This window comes from Hypanus sabinus, chromosome 30, assembly GCF_030144855.1.
Source record: "Hypanus sabinus isolate sHypSab1 chromosome 30, sHypSab1.hap1, whole genome shotgun sequence".
Taxonomy (NCBI): Eukaryota; Metazoa; Chordata; class Chondrichthyes; order Myliobatiformes; family Dasyatidae; genus Hypanus; species Hypanus sabinus.
In genome coordinates, this window is record NC_082735.1 from 25,861,755 (window position 1) to 25,877,199 (window position 15,445).

The 15,445-nt window shown below is 40.8% G+C and overlaps 1 protein-coding gene and 1 long non-coding RNA gene across 2 annotated transcripts in view; one reads left to right on the forward strand and one right to left on the reverse strand.

The window, feature by feature from the left end:
• The window catches only part of zbtb8b (zinc finger and BTB domain containing 8B), a 317,365-nt gene that overhangs the window by 239,363 nt on the left and 62,557 nt on the right, over positions 1–15,445 (reverse strand). The window contains exon 4 of the mRNA XM_059954445.1: positions 12,715–12,882. The gene's annotated coding sequence lies outside the window, so the exon portion shown is untranslated. The remainder of the gene's footprint in view (positions 1–12,714; positions 12,883–15,445) is intronic.
• On the forward strand, positions 798–8,256 carry LOC132383471 (uncharacterized). Its single transcript, XR_009508693.1, has 3 exons — positions 798–1,075; positions 3,582–3,657; positions 5,378–8,256. It is a non-coding gene; the product is annotated as an uncharacterized LOC132383471 (long non-coding RNA).

The following is a 15,445-nucleotide window of genomic DNA, read 5'->3' on the forward strand; positions in this document are numbered from 1 at the left end:
CTCTCTAAGATTGGTGATATACGAACATAAGAAATAGGATATTTCTTATTAAGCCTCTAGTTCAACCTTTAAAAATGTGGAAGAGTAGATTGGAAAATCATGAGGTAGTGAGCGAGCTAATTGCAGAGTCAGGATAAATGAATCGTTTTCAGGTTGCAAACTGTGACTGGTAGGTCACAAGGTGAGTCCCGGGGCCTGGACTATTTACAACCTACACTAACGATGGATGCGGGGAGCAAATTTATTGCAGACAAAACTGCTGATAACACAGGTGAGGAAGTCAGTTCTGAAGAGTGTGTAAATATGCTATGAATATAGATAAGAACATTGAATAGGATTGCAGAGGACAGGCATTGAACACAGCGTGAAGCCAAATTAAACTAATCACTTCTGCCTGCACATGATGCATATCCCGCCACTCGCTGTATATTTATGGTGCCAATCTGAATTTCTCTTCAATGCCACTATTGTATATCTCTTAATCACCACCCCTAGCAGCACGTTCCGGGCATGTACCACTCTCTGTGTAAAACAAAACAAAAATCGCGCCGGACACCCCCGGAGTGCGTACGTTAGTTAAGTAACCGAGTCACGGAATAGTGCATTTGTTTTCACAGGCTTTCAAAATGAGTTTTGCTAAATACAGCATCACCACCATGGGACAGAAGCTGTCTGTATATAAATTTAGCTAACGCAGCAAAAAGCTGAAGGTTCTCTTTTCCAAGAAATGTCTCTGCAGCGTTTGATCAAGTAAATGCTCAAAAGTTTGCCAGATTTTTGTAGTGTGAGGTTACCTACTCTGGTGAAAATGCAGAATATTGCTTAAATGGAGAGAGACGGCATAAAGTACCTCGGTTTCCTCGCCCGTGAAAGACATTTTAACATGAATTCACAGCACAGGAAGACAAGTCAAGGTGTACAAACAACTCCGAGTCCATTTTCTTTTAAGCAAGCGCAGCAGATGCAAGAAACAGGATAAAATCAATGAAAGGCTGCGCCCAACAGGACGGGAAACAACCAGCGTGCAACAAAAAACAAGCTCTGCAAATACAAAAAAAAGAGAGAAAAATAATAAGTAAGTAAATAAATAAAACAAGCAGGCAAGCAATAAATACCGAGAACATGAGAGGAAGAATCCTGGAAAATGAGTCTGGAGGTTGTGGGAACAGTTCAGTGATGGGGCAATTGAAGTTGTGTGAAGTTACCCCCTGTTCTTCAAGATGTAGAAGGAATCTTCATTTGCTGTTTCCATAACAATTGTTTTACCGGCCAGTTGTTATCCCTGAGCTGAACCCCTGGACCGGGAGGACCGGTGACCCCACCGGTCTGGTCTCTCCCCTTTGACCTGTCTGGTATGGGTGACCCCACCAAGGGCCAAAGCATAAAGCCCTGACTCCAGCCAAGAGAGCTCTCCTGGTCTTTGAGGCTTTTCTCAATTAATGGGCCCAAAAACTGCTCAACATACTCATAGTGCCTTAGAAAGCCTCAGCATTACGTCCTTGCTTTTATATTCTAGTCCTCTCAAAATGAATGCTAACATTGGGTTTGCCTTCCTCACCACAGACTCAACCTGCAAATTATGGGATCCTGCAGAAGGACTCCCAAGTACATTCATTTTTTTCCCCCTGTTTAGAAACTAGTCTATGCTTTTATTCCTTCTCCCAAAGGGCAGGACCATACACTTCCCGACACTGCTTTTCCATTGGCCACTTCCTCGCAAATGGCCCTCTTGGAGACAGAACTTGTGAGGCCTGTTCCCTGGGGGAGTTAAGTGCTACGGGGCACAAACGGGAAAATGAACTTGAGGTCCAGATCAGATAGGTGACCTTCTTATTAAACTGGTCTCTTTCTGTTCCTTTTGTCTTATGTTCTTTTAATTTAGCTGGGACACTGTGCAACCTGAGCAACCTGCTTCTGAGGAGGGAGGAGAACACCAACCACTTCCCTACTCTGATTTTTATTCAGTGAGTCCTGATTGGGAAGCATGCCTTATGAGAATAGGTTGAGTGAACTCGGCCTTTTCTCCTTGGAGCGACGGAGGATGAGAGGTGAACTGATAGAGGTGTACAAGATGATGAAAGGCATTGATCATGTGGATAGTCAGAGGCTTTTTCCCAGGACTGAAATGGCTAGCATGAGAGAGCATAGTTTTAAAGTGCTTGGAAGTAGTTACAGAGGAGATGTCAGGGGTAAGTTTTTTACGCAGAGAGTGGTGAGTGCGTGGAATGGGCTGCCGGCAGTGGTGGTGGAGGCAGAAATTATAGGGTCTTTTAAGAGATTCCTGGATGGATACATACTTAGAAAAATAGAAGGCTATAGGTAAGCCTAGTAATTTCTAAGGTAAGGACATGTTCGGCACAGCTTTGTGGGCTGAAGGGCCTGTATTGTGCAGAAGGTTTCCTATGTTTCTATGAAAGTTATTTTGTGTGGTTTTCTGGTGATTAAAGTGTCAGGATTTGCTGCGATGGTATTCGCAGTGGATTAGTCTGACTCACTAATCTATAGCTAACATTGCAGGCTGAACTGACTGCAGAGAAGACAAATTATAGAATTTTTGTAAAATCTGGGAATATTTTAAAATAGGTTTCAGTAAAAGATTATTCACATTGCCTGTCCTGTATTGACAGTAATGATTTTACGGTGGCACTAAATGGAGTGCATTTAAAATCCATTATACATTTTGGCCTAATAGATAAGGACACAAAAGTGCGGACATGAAGTTTCAATTCTGCAAATCATTCCTATCAGGAAGTAATCCACAGCTGCTGTGCTAAATATCCTCCAGAGTATCAGAAGGAGAGCTCCTGTGAGTCAGGGTGGATTTTACTCGTGTGTCAGATGACACAGTGCATTCTGACATCGATTGCTGGGACCTGGTCCAAGCATAGCTAAGAGACTGATAGGATTTTAAAAAATGCTCTTTCTGGTCATGGTAAAGATAAAATAGAGTTTCAAGCAACTGTCACACTTATACAATAGGCAGCTCCTCTCTCGAGGCGCTGATTAAAGCAGGTTGCTCAGAGAGCAAGTCAGCTTCTAAGCTCCACTGTGCTCCCCTAGAAGTACAACATATTGGCCTGCCAGTAAAGGCTGGGAAATTCCTCCATTTCTAGTGATCTCATCGCTTACGTTTTTTTTAAACTACATATTTATTTTAGCTTAATCTAAAACTCCACCTGAGCCTTCAAAATATCAATTCCTCCGATTCAAAGGGCTGTTTCTTTTATGCAGAATTTTTACAGTAATCATTAATCATTTATATTTATGTAGGTAATTGCTGGCTTCTGTCACATCCACTGCATCATAGCATTCAACACTGCGCACGGGCTCAGAAAGGTCAGGCTCTACACTTCCTCAATCTTGACAGAGTTCAGCATTTCACATATATCTATGATCTTAATACTTCCTCTAGTTTATGCGTGTAGAAGATAATTCGTGATTTCGGCGAGAGAAATTTGCTGTTAGCAAAACAACAGATTGTAGGCATGTTCTCAAATGAACTAGGCACTTCCTTCAGTCAATTTCACTGTGTGTAGTAAAGTGTAAAATATTGATTCATTGGTAATTGCTGTATTTGGCAGATGGAGTGAAGATTGCATTTGCTGAGAGCCATTCAAGATGTCTATAATGAGTGCCATTGTCCCAAAGCAATGAAATGTACAGTCCTGTATTGCTGATTAAAATTTACTCTGACAGTTTTCAAATACCTGACATATAATGCAGAAATTCCTTCAAGGAGTGAACCAAGATCAAATCTTTTCTACCATCTGACTGGTGTCCTTTTTGCACTGAAGATAATTATTGTTTTAGGTTTTCACACCCTGATGTAGTGAGTGCCCTGGGGTATGAATCTGTGTCATCTTCTTAGAGATGTTCCTATTTCCATTATTTTGTTTCTGTTTAAAAATTTAAAAGATCTTCTGTTTTTCTTTCTTCTTAATTCATGAAACCAATGCACTGAAGAACAATGATGAAAGCTCAGACAACAATTCTTTCGCAGTTCAGAAGATGATTATTAATATTTCTCTTCAAAATATTTCAGCTTTTATCCAGATGGCATTCAGCAAGAATATTCCTCAATAATCCAATCAGACGAGAATCATGACTTCCGAAGGACTGTGGCCTCACTGGATTAGGCTTGTCCCTTTTGAAGCCATATTTATCTCCAAGGTCACCTGTGAATATTCCACTAGAAGATTACAATGCACATAAAAAACCAACTGATTAGTTTTCCCAACTGAATATTTATCAACATTAATTTCCATTCTAAATGGTACACTTTCTCAAATGTGAAACTGCCTCAGGCTGCCCACATACATTTTAGTTAGTCTGAACTGTTCCACAATAACGCTAGCCCGAATTTTAATGTAGAAGTGCTTTCGTTCTGGAAAATAAATCAGATATGCCACTAAATCTTCCAACCTAGAACATTATTTGCTTCAGAGAAAAGGGATGAGGTATTTCAAGGCATTGGCTGTTTAGACAAAAAGAAAAATTGTTAGATTGCTAAACATATGCAGAATTGTAAGTTGATATCTTTATGTTTTGATTTGTAATTCAAAAACATAAAAACTTATTGAAAGAAAATCATGGCAGCCAGGGATAACTCGTGTATGTTTAGTTTTAATTTCTTTAGTGAAGAGTGCACTTATTACGTGGTGGTGTAATAACGTATGCCATTCACATACTTTTACATAAAACCCACAATGAATTACGTAAACAACAAAGAATGCTTAATCAAACAATATATTACAATATTTCTCAGATATTACTGAAATATTAAATACACCACATTCCTCCCTACCTAGCTATAAACTCCAACTCAATATATAATGCATTCAGGCCGAGAGATTTAATCAGTGCAGAGGATTTCTTACTCTTGTAGGATAATCTCTTTCCTGACTACGGGGGTCACTCTGCTTGGCAGGTGAGACCTGCAGCTGTGAAACAATCTCAGGTTCTGAGGCCTCCTCCATTGTGGTTGCAGGAGTTGACTCTGGAACTGTAGGAACTGGTTCTGACATCTCCAGCCATTTTTCTTCTCTAACGATTGAATCTGCTCTCCTCAGCTGATCAATGTGTCATCTCCAGATGACATCAGACACAATCTCCACTATGTAGGAGAGTGGTCCAGTTTTGTCCTTAATCTTTCCAAGTACCCACTTTCGATCACTTCTGTAGTCCCTCGCCAGGACTGTTTGTCCAGGAGTGAAACACCGGATCCCCTTATTTGAAAGGCCCTGCAATTTTTCTCAGCTGTTTGTCCTGCTTACTTCTGTGAATGGGTTTGAGGACTCTGAATAAACCTTTCTGCCAAGCCATTTGTAGCTGGGTGGTAAGGTGCTAATGTAATATGTCTTACTCCATTCATTTTCAGGAATGGCTGACACTGTTCCGCACCATCTGTGGTCCATCGTCACTGACTAAGTGTTCTGGAACACCAGTCCTTGCGTAGACACTTCTCCATCCATCAACAGTGTGCGAGGCCGCAGTGGAGGCTATTGGGAACACGTCTGGCCACCTTGTAGCTGCATCCACCACTACCAAGAAATTTGTGCCCATAAATGGTCTGGCAAAATCCACAAACATTTTGCCCAGGCCGTTCCCAGGGATGGAGGGGCGCTTCTCTTGGCATCTTCTGGGCATGTTGGCATCCCGCACAGTGTATGGCAAGCACCTTGATCTGCTGATCTATTCCAAGCCACCAGACAAAACTTCAAGACAATGCTTTCATTTTGACCACGCCTAGATGACCGGCATGTAGCTCCTCCAACACTTTGGCTCTCAGCTTGGACATTACAACAACTCTCAATCCCCCCATAAAGCAACTACCAACAAGGGTAAGTTCATCCCAGTGCTGGTAAAAAATGGGAAAGTTGGATTTTTGCTACACATTCCAGCCATTTTGGCTTGCCATGTAGATCTGGCACAACGTGGCATCTTTTCTGCTTTCCCGTTGAATCTGCTCTATGTTAATAGGGAGACTTTCCATTTGCTTTAGGGAGAATATGTCAGGAGGAGTGTCCTCTTCTGTAAATTTTTCAGGTATTTCCTTCTCCAATCCATCAGCATTTCCATGATTAGTTGACCTCTTGAATTTAATCTTGGTAATTGTGTCCTGTAATAGAGCCCATCTCTGCATTTGTGCTGTTGCTGTTGGTGGTACACCCTTCTGTGGATTGAAAATGGACGCTTTGTGGTTGATGATAAGTAATGAGGGTAAACTCTCTCCCAGACAAGCACTTACAGAAACGTTTTACACCCCAAACCAGCCTCAGGGCCTCTCTGTCAATCTGTGCATTATCTTTCTCTGCAGCATTAAGGGAACGTGATTTAAAGGCTTTCAGGTTTTCACTTACATCACTCATAACATGTGACATGACCTCATCTATACCATAAGGCAAGCTTCGCTGGACAATGTGAATCATAAAGTGTGAGTGTAGTGTCTGACATAACCATTTCCTTTGTCTTTTGAAAAGCCACCTCACACTGCTTTGTCAATTGCCATTTCTTCCCAATGCATAGTAATAAGTTCAAGGGGTGGAGCACAGTAGCCAGGTTTGGAAAGAACCTGTTGTGATAATTGACAAATCCTAAAAAGGACTGCAACTGTGACACTTCCATTTGCCTTGGGGGATCCACCACTGCTTGAATTTTCTCAGAGCACTTAAGTAAATTTTTGTGTGTCAATGGTGTGACCACAGTAAGTGAGGTTTGGTTTAAAAATTCACACTTGTGGCATCATGCTCTAAACCCACAATCTTCTAATCTTTTTAACACTGGCTTGAGATTTTGGAGATGTTCCTTCTTATCCACACTGGTAACAATGATGATATCCGGGTAACACTAAGTGTTTGGGCAGCCTTGCAGCACATGGCCCATAGCTTTCTGCAGAGTGTAGGTGCAGATGCTACTCCAAAAATAAGCCTATTATAGTGATAAGGTGTTTATGGTGAGAAACACTTTGGACTCTTCTTCCATCTCCATCTGTAGGTAGGCCACAGCTAAGTCCTCTTTGCTGAAGCATTTCCCTCTAGAAAGGTTTGCCAATATATCCTCTATCCTGGGCTGGGGGTATTGATTTATTTTTAGTCCTGGGATGATGGTGACTTTAGAATCATCACAGATCCTGACTGACTCATTCTTCTTGCCTGCTGGGAACACTGGCATTGCCCATGGGCTCCACTCAACCTTGCAAAGAATTCCTTCAGCCTCCTTGCGATCTACATAGCTCACAGGCTTTATCACGGATGGTATAAGGAACTGGATGGGCTTTGTAAACGTGGGTGTGGCATTTTCACTTAACACTATTTTACCCTTGACATGTTTGAGTTTTCCAATGCCATCCTTGAACACTGCTATGGCATCATCCAATTCCTTCCTTGATAGGATTTCAGTTGACTCTATTGCAAGGGATGTAGCATGCAAATGGTGGATGGATCTCCAATCAAACTGTAGTTTTCTCAGCTCATCATGGCCCACAATGCTGGTCCTCCTGTTTTTAACACTTACAAGCCCAATTTGGCTTGTTCTCATTGCATTTCACTGTTATGAATGTCATTTCCACAGGCATTTTCTTTTCTCCAGTATAAGTTCTTAATTGGATATCTGCAGGTTTCAGCTCAATACCATTGAAAATGCCATTGTTCTTTTTCAATAATTTTTTTCTTTTTCAAAATACTGGAAGTATTCCAAACTTTTTCTGTACTTTTTAAAGAAAATTTTAAGCCTAATCCTTTGACTGTCTTGGTTGGTATTGTTGGAGAAAAAGGCATAACCTTGGAGACATCAGATTTGCATATAATGACTTTTATTTCTCTTATAGCTAGGAGGGTGGTGTTGCTTAAATGGAAGGATGTTGCTCCGCCTACTCATGCTCAATGGTTACGTGATGTTATGTCATGCTTAAATATAGAGAAGATCCGCTGTTCAATTTCTGATTCTAACCAACACTTTCAAACATTCTGGGGACAATTTTTGAACTACTTTCAAAACCTTTGATTTGGTTTTAAAGTACAGATGTTGGCTAATATCATAAATCACTATTCGATAAGGATTTTTTTCCGTCTTTCTTTCTTTCTTTACCAAACAGCTTTGACCTTGGTAGTGAGTTTAGATTCTTTTTTTCTAATAAAATTATTTCAATTCAAATTACGATTTAATTAACGTACGTGTTTGATTATGAATATAGGGTACAGCGATTGCAAGTGTGATTTAAATATAATGTATTCGGTACTATTCTATCTTTTTCTTTGATTCATAATATACATCCTCATGTACTCTGTATTCTTCTATGTGAAAATTAATAAAAATATTGAAAAAGAAAGAAATGCCATTCAAACTCATTTTGTGGAATGACTGAAACAGCCAAGCAAGTGTCCAATTCCATTTTAATTAACTTGCCGTTCACTTCTGGTGTAAGCCATATTGCTTGTCTCTTGCAAACACGAGGAAATCTACAGATGCTGGAAATTCAAGCAACACACACAAAATGCTGGTGGAACACAGCAGACCAGGCAGCATCTATAAGAAGAAGCACTGTCAACGTTTTGAGCCGAGACCCTTCATCAGCCCGAAATGTCGACAGTGCTTCTCCTTATAGATGCTGCCTGGCCTGCTGTGTTCCACCAGCATTTTGTGTGTGTTGCTTGTCACTTGTTAGTTTTCACAACTGCATATTTGTCCCACTTGTTGCATTTTCTGCAAGTTTTGTTTTTAATCCTGTATTGGTCTGGTGTATATGAGACCCTGCCACAATGATAACACACTTTGTTTGGCCAGGCTGGCTTTTTTAGACATTGCAATTTCATTCCAGACTGCAACTCAAATATGTCTGTCTGCTTTTTCCATTCATACAGTAATTTCAACTGTTCTTTTAACTGTGAGTTGTGCTTCAGTTAGGAGCCATTTTTGAATGCTTTCTTGTAAGATCCCACAAACTAAATGATCTCTCAGTGCATCATTAAGCCCATCACTGAACTGGCAATGTTCAGACAATCTCTTCAATTCAGCCAGGTAAGCTGAAATGGACTCCCCTGCCATTTGATTCTGTTTATGAAACCTAAAGCATTCCACAATCAGCAATGTTTTTGGTCCTAAACCTTCCTGCATTACATTCACGATATCAGCAAAGCTCATTTCGGCTGGTTTGGTTGGAGCAGGCAAACTTCTCAGCAAACTGTATGTTCTTCCAACAATTGCACTCAGGTGGCAAAACTGACACTCGTTTCTCATCAGCTATTCCATTTGCTTGAAAATACTGCTCAATTCATTAAGGTACCCTTTGTGAAATTGAATGCATCTAGCTTTTCAAAATAGCCAACCACTTGTCTTTTCTGTTTTCAATTTATTTTTCGCACGAGTACTCACTGCTTATGAATCGGCAAATTTTGTCTATTTTCTTATTTTTTTTTAAACCAGGCTATCTCTCTCCCCTTGCTAAGAAAAATAATGTGCTGTGTTTTTTAACTCAAATGTCTCTCCCTCTCCACTTTCTTAAGAAAAACATGCTGCACATCAACAAGTAGGTAGTCGTCTCATGTTTGTTTTAAAATTTCCTCATTGCTGCTGTTGTGTTTTGTAACTCCAAAACATAAAACTAATTGAAAGAAAAATGTGGGAGCTGGAGATAACTTAAGTACATTTACCTTTACATTTATTTTCTTTAGTGAGGAGCTCACTTATGACATGGTGGTATATTGACGTATGCCAATCACGTACTTTTACATGTAACCCATAATGAATTATGTAAACAACAAAGAATACTTAATCAAACAATATATTACTGAAATATTAAATACACTACAGCTTATAGGCCCTCAATTACCAGTCTTCTAGCATGTTGGAGTAGCAGCTCTTGCATAATGTAAACAGAATTAGCAAAGCCTTCAGTTCCACAGTTCCACCTAATAACTACATCTATCAGTCCCATCACGGCAGCGCGATCAGGTTAATGAGCATGCAAATAAATAAAATATTCCCTGCATGTTATGGATGTAACAATAAAATATCTGTGGGTCAATAAGTGTTACCTCCCATATTTCCTTGTTAATTTGTGTTTAAAATTAATAAATATCTCTTGGATATATTTATTTTTTGGATACATCGTAAAGCTATAAGATTAAACCTATTTTAATTATATGTGAGGCAGAAATTGTATTCTATGAACACAATTTCCTGAAAAAAAGAGGTTTTTTTTTTCTCTTCTAACACAGAAATTGGCTGCTCATTTCCAGCAATCTATATTGGTGTTTTGATTTTGAACAGCAATGAGTACATGCCAATCTTGATCGAACATTCCCTTTTTAACACTTTTTTTATTTGTCTGTCTGGAATACTCAAATGGTGTATCCCTTTTGTCCTCAATCATTAACTTGGGTATTGATTCACGGATTTCTGTGTAAAGAAGAAGACTATTCAGACCATTGTGTCAATCCCAACTGAAGCAGAGTTACTCAGCTTCTGGCACTAGGCCCTACAACCCACAGCTTTTCAAGTCCACATTGAAGCAGTTTTTCAATCTGAAAAGACTTTCTGCTTCTACTGTCAGATCTCTATTAGAAGAAAAAATCCCATTTATATCTTTTTTACTTATTCTTTCAAAACTTTTCATAGTTTTGTATACCTTAAGTCTTCCTCTACCTTCCTCTTTTCTAAAGAAAGCAATGGCACCTTATCCAACTTTCTTGTAGCTGATATTTCCCAATTCTAGCAACACCCTTGTAAGTCTCCTCTCCAGTATACAATCGTAACTCTTCATACCTGCTCTCCCCTTCAAAAATCATCTCTGATTTTTTTTTTACCTCAGTGCCATTTTCCTGTGCAAGTCCACAGCCCTTGATGCTCTTAATATTCAGCAATCTCATAATTATACACTGAGCCTTGGGGAGTGAATTACAAATAGACACCTCACGCTGGGTGAAGAAAGTGAATTATTCAGATGTGAGTACACAGGATTCAGGCACTGGTCTTTCTGGCTGTTGTCCACAGTTCCAGCCACAACCTCATTGATCTTATACTCAGCTGATAAAAGGAAGAACCCAATATTAATTAATTATTTTAAAGATTTGTCCTGGTTAAGGTTTGTAATCTGTGTATATGCACTTCAAGGTCTCTCCATCCATTCCATTTCAGTATCATATATTAACCTACCTCTTGGCTTAGAAGCAACCTCCATCCATACCTACCTCCACATCTCCACCCCTCCCAAGCTTTATCACTGACCCCCCCCCTTCTTTTACATGACATCATTGAAAGCATGGCTCTTGCATATGGATGACCACTCATCACCATTTCTCCACCACCTTCTTCAATTTCCCCAATGTTTCTGTACTGTAAAACCAATTGTCTGGCCATCAATCTTCAATAAACAAAAGCCGTCTGACTGGTCTCCCATAATCCTACCCTGTCCTGCAAGAAAATTAATCTCTATGTTGTATATGCCAACATATATGTACTTTGATAATAAGCTAAATTTACTATAAGAGTACATATATGTCACCATAAACAGCACTGGGATTTTGAACTAGCCCTCTCTGATTTCTACTTACGCATTGCCTCTGGGCTTGACTGGTGAACAAGTTGGAAATCTTCATATTTGCACTATTGTCTCAGGTTCTCCTATCTCAGTAACTTCTTCTAGCTCTGCAGTCCTCCATGAACGCTGTTCCTCCATCCTTTCTTCATTTTCTGCACTTCACCTAGTCTGCCCCACCACGGATGGTCATCCAGAGTCATGCTCCCCACCACCAAATCTTCCTTTCTTCCGTTAAGGCCTATCTTAAAATCCATTGGAAATTCTCTTCAGGTCTGAGAATGTGTGTGTGAGGAGAGAAATAGAGCAAACACTTCAGATCAGTGCTGCCTGATTTGTTGAGTACTACCTCAGCATTTTCTGTTTATATTTCAGGCTTCCAGCTTTGCTATAAAGTCCATCTTTTTGACCAAGTCCGATTCAGATTCATTTACTTATCACATGTAGATGGAAACATACAGTGAAATACATCATTTGCGTTAACAACCAATACAACCTAAGGATGTGCTGGGGGCAGCCTGCAAGAGTCTCCACACATTTCAACACTAACATCGCAAGCCCACCATGCTTGGCACAACACAACAAGCAACAAAGTAACAACAGCAACTCAAGGCTGGTGCAAAACACACACACACACACAATCCTTCCTCCAACCCCAGGACACAGGTCAGGTCATCTACAACCTGCGGCCCCTAGTTTCCAGTGGACATTGGCCCTTCAATTTCCCCTGACTTGCAGACTCAGGGCTCTGGCAATCAAACCTCAACTTCTGGGCATCCGATGGACCTTCGGGCTTTGATATTGACCCCAGGGCTCACTGGCGGCGATGAAAAGAGGGCCCCAAGCTCCAAGCCTCAAACTCCAGACCTGCCGATGATGGAACCCCAAACACTTGGCCTCGTCCTAGTCCTGGTATGTTCACCATGAGGACTGCACAGATGCAAGAGTGTGATTCACTACCACCTCTTCAAGGTATTGGAGTTGGTTTATTAGTGACACGTGGATCTGTTTTGCACACGATCCTGACAGACCCTGCCCATACATAAATGCATCAAGGTAGTAAAGTGAAAACAGAATGTAGAATATAGTGTAACATAGCAGAGGAAGCATCGTGAAAGTAGATATCCAAAGGACAAAAGCCACCATGAGGTAGATTGGGGATCAAAAGTTCAAAAACTTACTTTTTAGCAGATGAGAAGTCCATTCCAGAGTCTGATAACAGCAGGATAGAAACTGTCCTAGAGCCCGGTGACACAGGCTCTCAAGATTTTTTATCTTCTGCTTGATGGGAGAGCGGAGAAGCGTGAATGACTAAGCTGGGAGAAGTCCTCGATCATGTTACCTGATTTCTGGAGGCAACAGGAAATTAGGGGTGAGGAATACACATTGACCTTATTATCAAACCCCCTACCCAGTAAATGAATAAAAGTAAAGCTTCCAATTGACTCTCCCTCCCACTTACCAATCCCACATAACAAACCCTATCAGCTTTTTCCTCAGCCCCACTCTATGGCAAAGCTGGGAACTTTTCACTATGTTAATAGTGATACAGAAAAGTAAATGATTGCTCCTGTTAGGGTAACCTGATTGCACCATCATAGGGATCCATCTACATTGACAGGTTTGCTACTTCCTTATATAACATTGATGCACCATCAATAACTCACACTGAGACGTAGGCGAGATATCGGCTTTTATTGACTGGAAGAAGGAACCAGGAGTGAGTGTCTATCATACAAGGTCTTGGAGACTGAGGCCGAGCGTCAGGCCGCAGATCTCCTTTATACAGGGGCCTGTGGGAGGAGCCACAGGAGCAGTCAGCAGGGGCGTGTCCCGACAGGCACATAGTTCACCACAAACATATCCTCCAAGAGGTTCACCAATTTGTCTTCGGGTTTGGAGGCTTGCGTGCCTCAATGACCCGGAGAGCTTTGTTGGCTAGAGCCAGGGTCTTGTGCTTCTGCTCCTGGTAGGGTCACCCATAACAAACAGGTCAAAGGGTAAAGGCCCGACTAAGAGGGGTCCACCAGTCCTCCAGGTTCAGGGGTTCAGCTCAGCTGACTGGTCAAAAAAAATTTGCTGTGGAACCAGCAATGAAGAATCCTTCTATATCTGTGTGTGACAGTATGCACAGACAGAGATGGAGGACATTCATTGCTGCTCTAAATGCCAATGGCTTAACAGGCAGTAACCTAACCTATATAACATATGTGATTCCAAGTAGTCTAGTCTCAAAGTGCCATCAGTTTTGTAATCAACCAGCTCATCAAAATCACTCCTAAAATATATATTATCAAATATAATAGATTTATATTTAAACCTACGAACCCAGAGGACCAGCTGACCACTCTTAGTCGGCCTCTACCCTTTGACCTGCACTGAGATCTTTTGAGAAAACTACTGCTATGTTAACTCACAATCTGTGCTTTCCAAACTTAGAGAATTCAGCTTCTCCATCAGTCCCTAAATACAAATTAGCCTCGCCACTCATCCTCAATCGGAAATAGCGGCCACTTCTCATAATTGACCCAATTACTTCATCAAGAAACATCTCAGTTGGAGAATAACAACGACCTCGTACAATGAGAGTTTCTTGTTCGGAGACAAAAGTACGACTAAAATTGAACTATTATTCCAGAGCACATTCACATTGGTACAATATGAGACTTTGAAAAGTAGCACAAGTTATCCAGTGAAGTACCAAGAGGGAAAATGGTCCTTTATATACCTGCCAACCCTTAAACAAAGAATGCACAAAAAAAAAACTTGAACAGAGCTTCACAAAATGTTTCTACTGCTGTAGACAGGGAACTGGCTAGCAATCTCTGCCAGCAACAAACATAAAATGAATGCTTGCATTCTTTTGAGGGTCAAGAGAAGTAAATGAATTTGATTCCCCCTCACCCCCCTCAAACCACATTAACACTCTAAATTGGTTCCTTAAATAAATGTCTTACTTTATAGACAGTCTAATGTTCAAAATATTTTAATTTTTTTTGTGAAAATTGTTTTGAGAAAACTATATTCACAGTAGTATCAAATTGATTCCAAGCCATTTTCTTCTGGCAGCTGTTAATTCCCCACTTTGGATGTTGAAATGAACTATTTTGTGTTCCTTTCCCTATAATGAACTGACCAACAGTTTTTTTTTTATTTTCCCTGATCAGCAGTTCTGATTTTATACAGAAAAAAAGGAGCCTATTTAAAGGGTATCAGAATTCTCACGATTTCTATCAGGTTATTAACAAACATTGTTGAGATTTGTGTGAGAGCTCTCTATGAAACATGCCAGAAATTGCTGAATCTGAAATATCGTCAAAGGACACTGTCCAGAATCACAGGCAGAACAAGAAAAATATGCAGATGGAAATATTTCCTATACAAATAGTAATGTTCCATAGCAACACACACAAAATGCTGGAGGAGCTCAGCAGGTCGGGCAACGTCCAAGAAAATGAATAAACAGTGGATGTTTTGGGCCAAGACCTTCCTCAGGACATGAGAGAAGGGGGGAAGATGTCTGAATAAAAATGTTGGTGGGGGGCAGGGGAAGTGGGATAGCTAGAAGGTGATGGGTGAAGCCAGGTGGGTAGCAAAGGCGAAGGGCTGCAGAGGAAAGAATCTGATAGGAGAGTGAACCATGGGGGAAAAGGAAGGAGGTAGGGACCCAGGGGGAGGTGGTAGACAGGTGAGAAGAGGTAAGAGAGCAGAGTGGGGCATAGATGAAGAGGGGAGGGGCAGGGAGGATTTTTTCATCAGAAGGAGAAATCGATAACCATGCCATCAGGCTGGAGGGTACCCACATGGAATGTAAGATGTTGCTCCTGCACCTTGAGTGTGGCCTCAGTGTGGCACAAGTGGGTGTGTGGACCAACATGTCAGAACAGGAATGGAAATCGGAATTAAAATGTT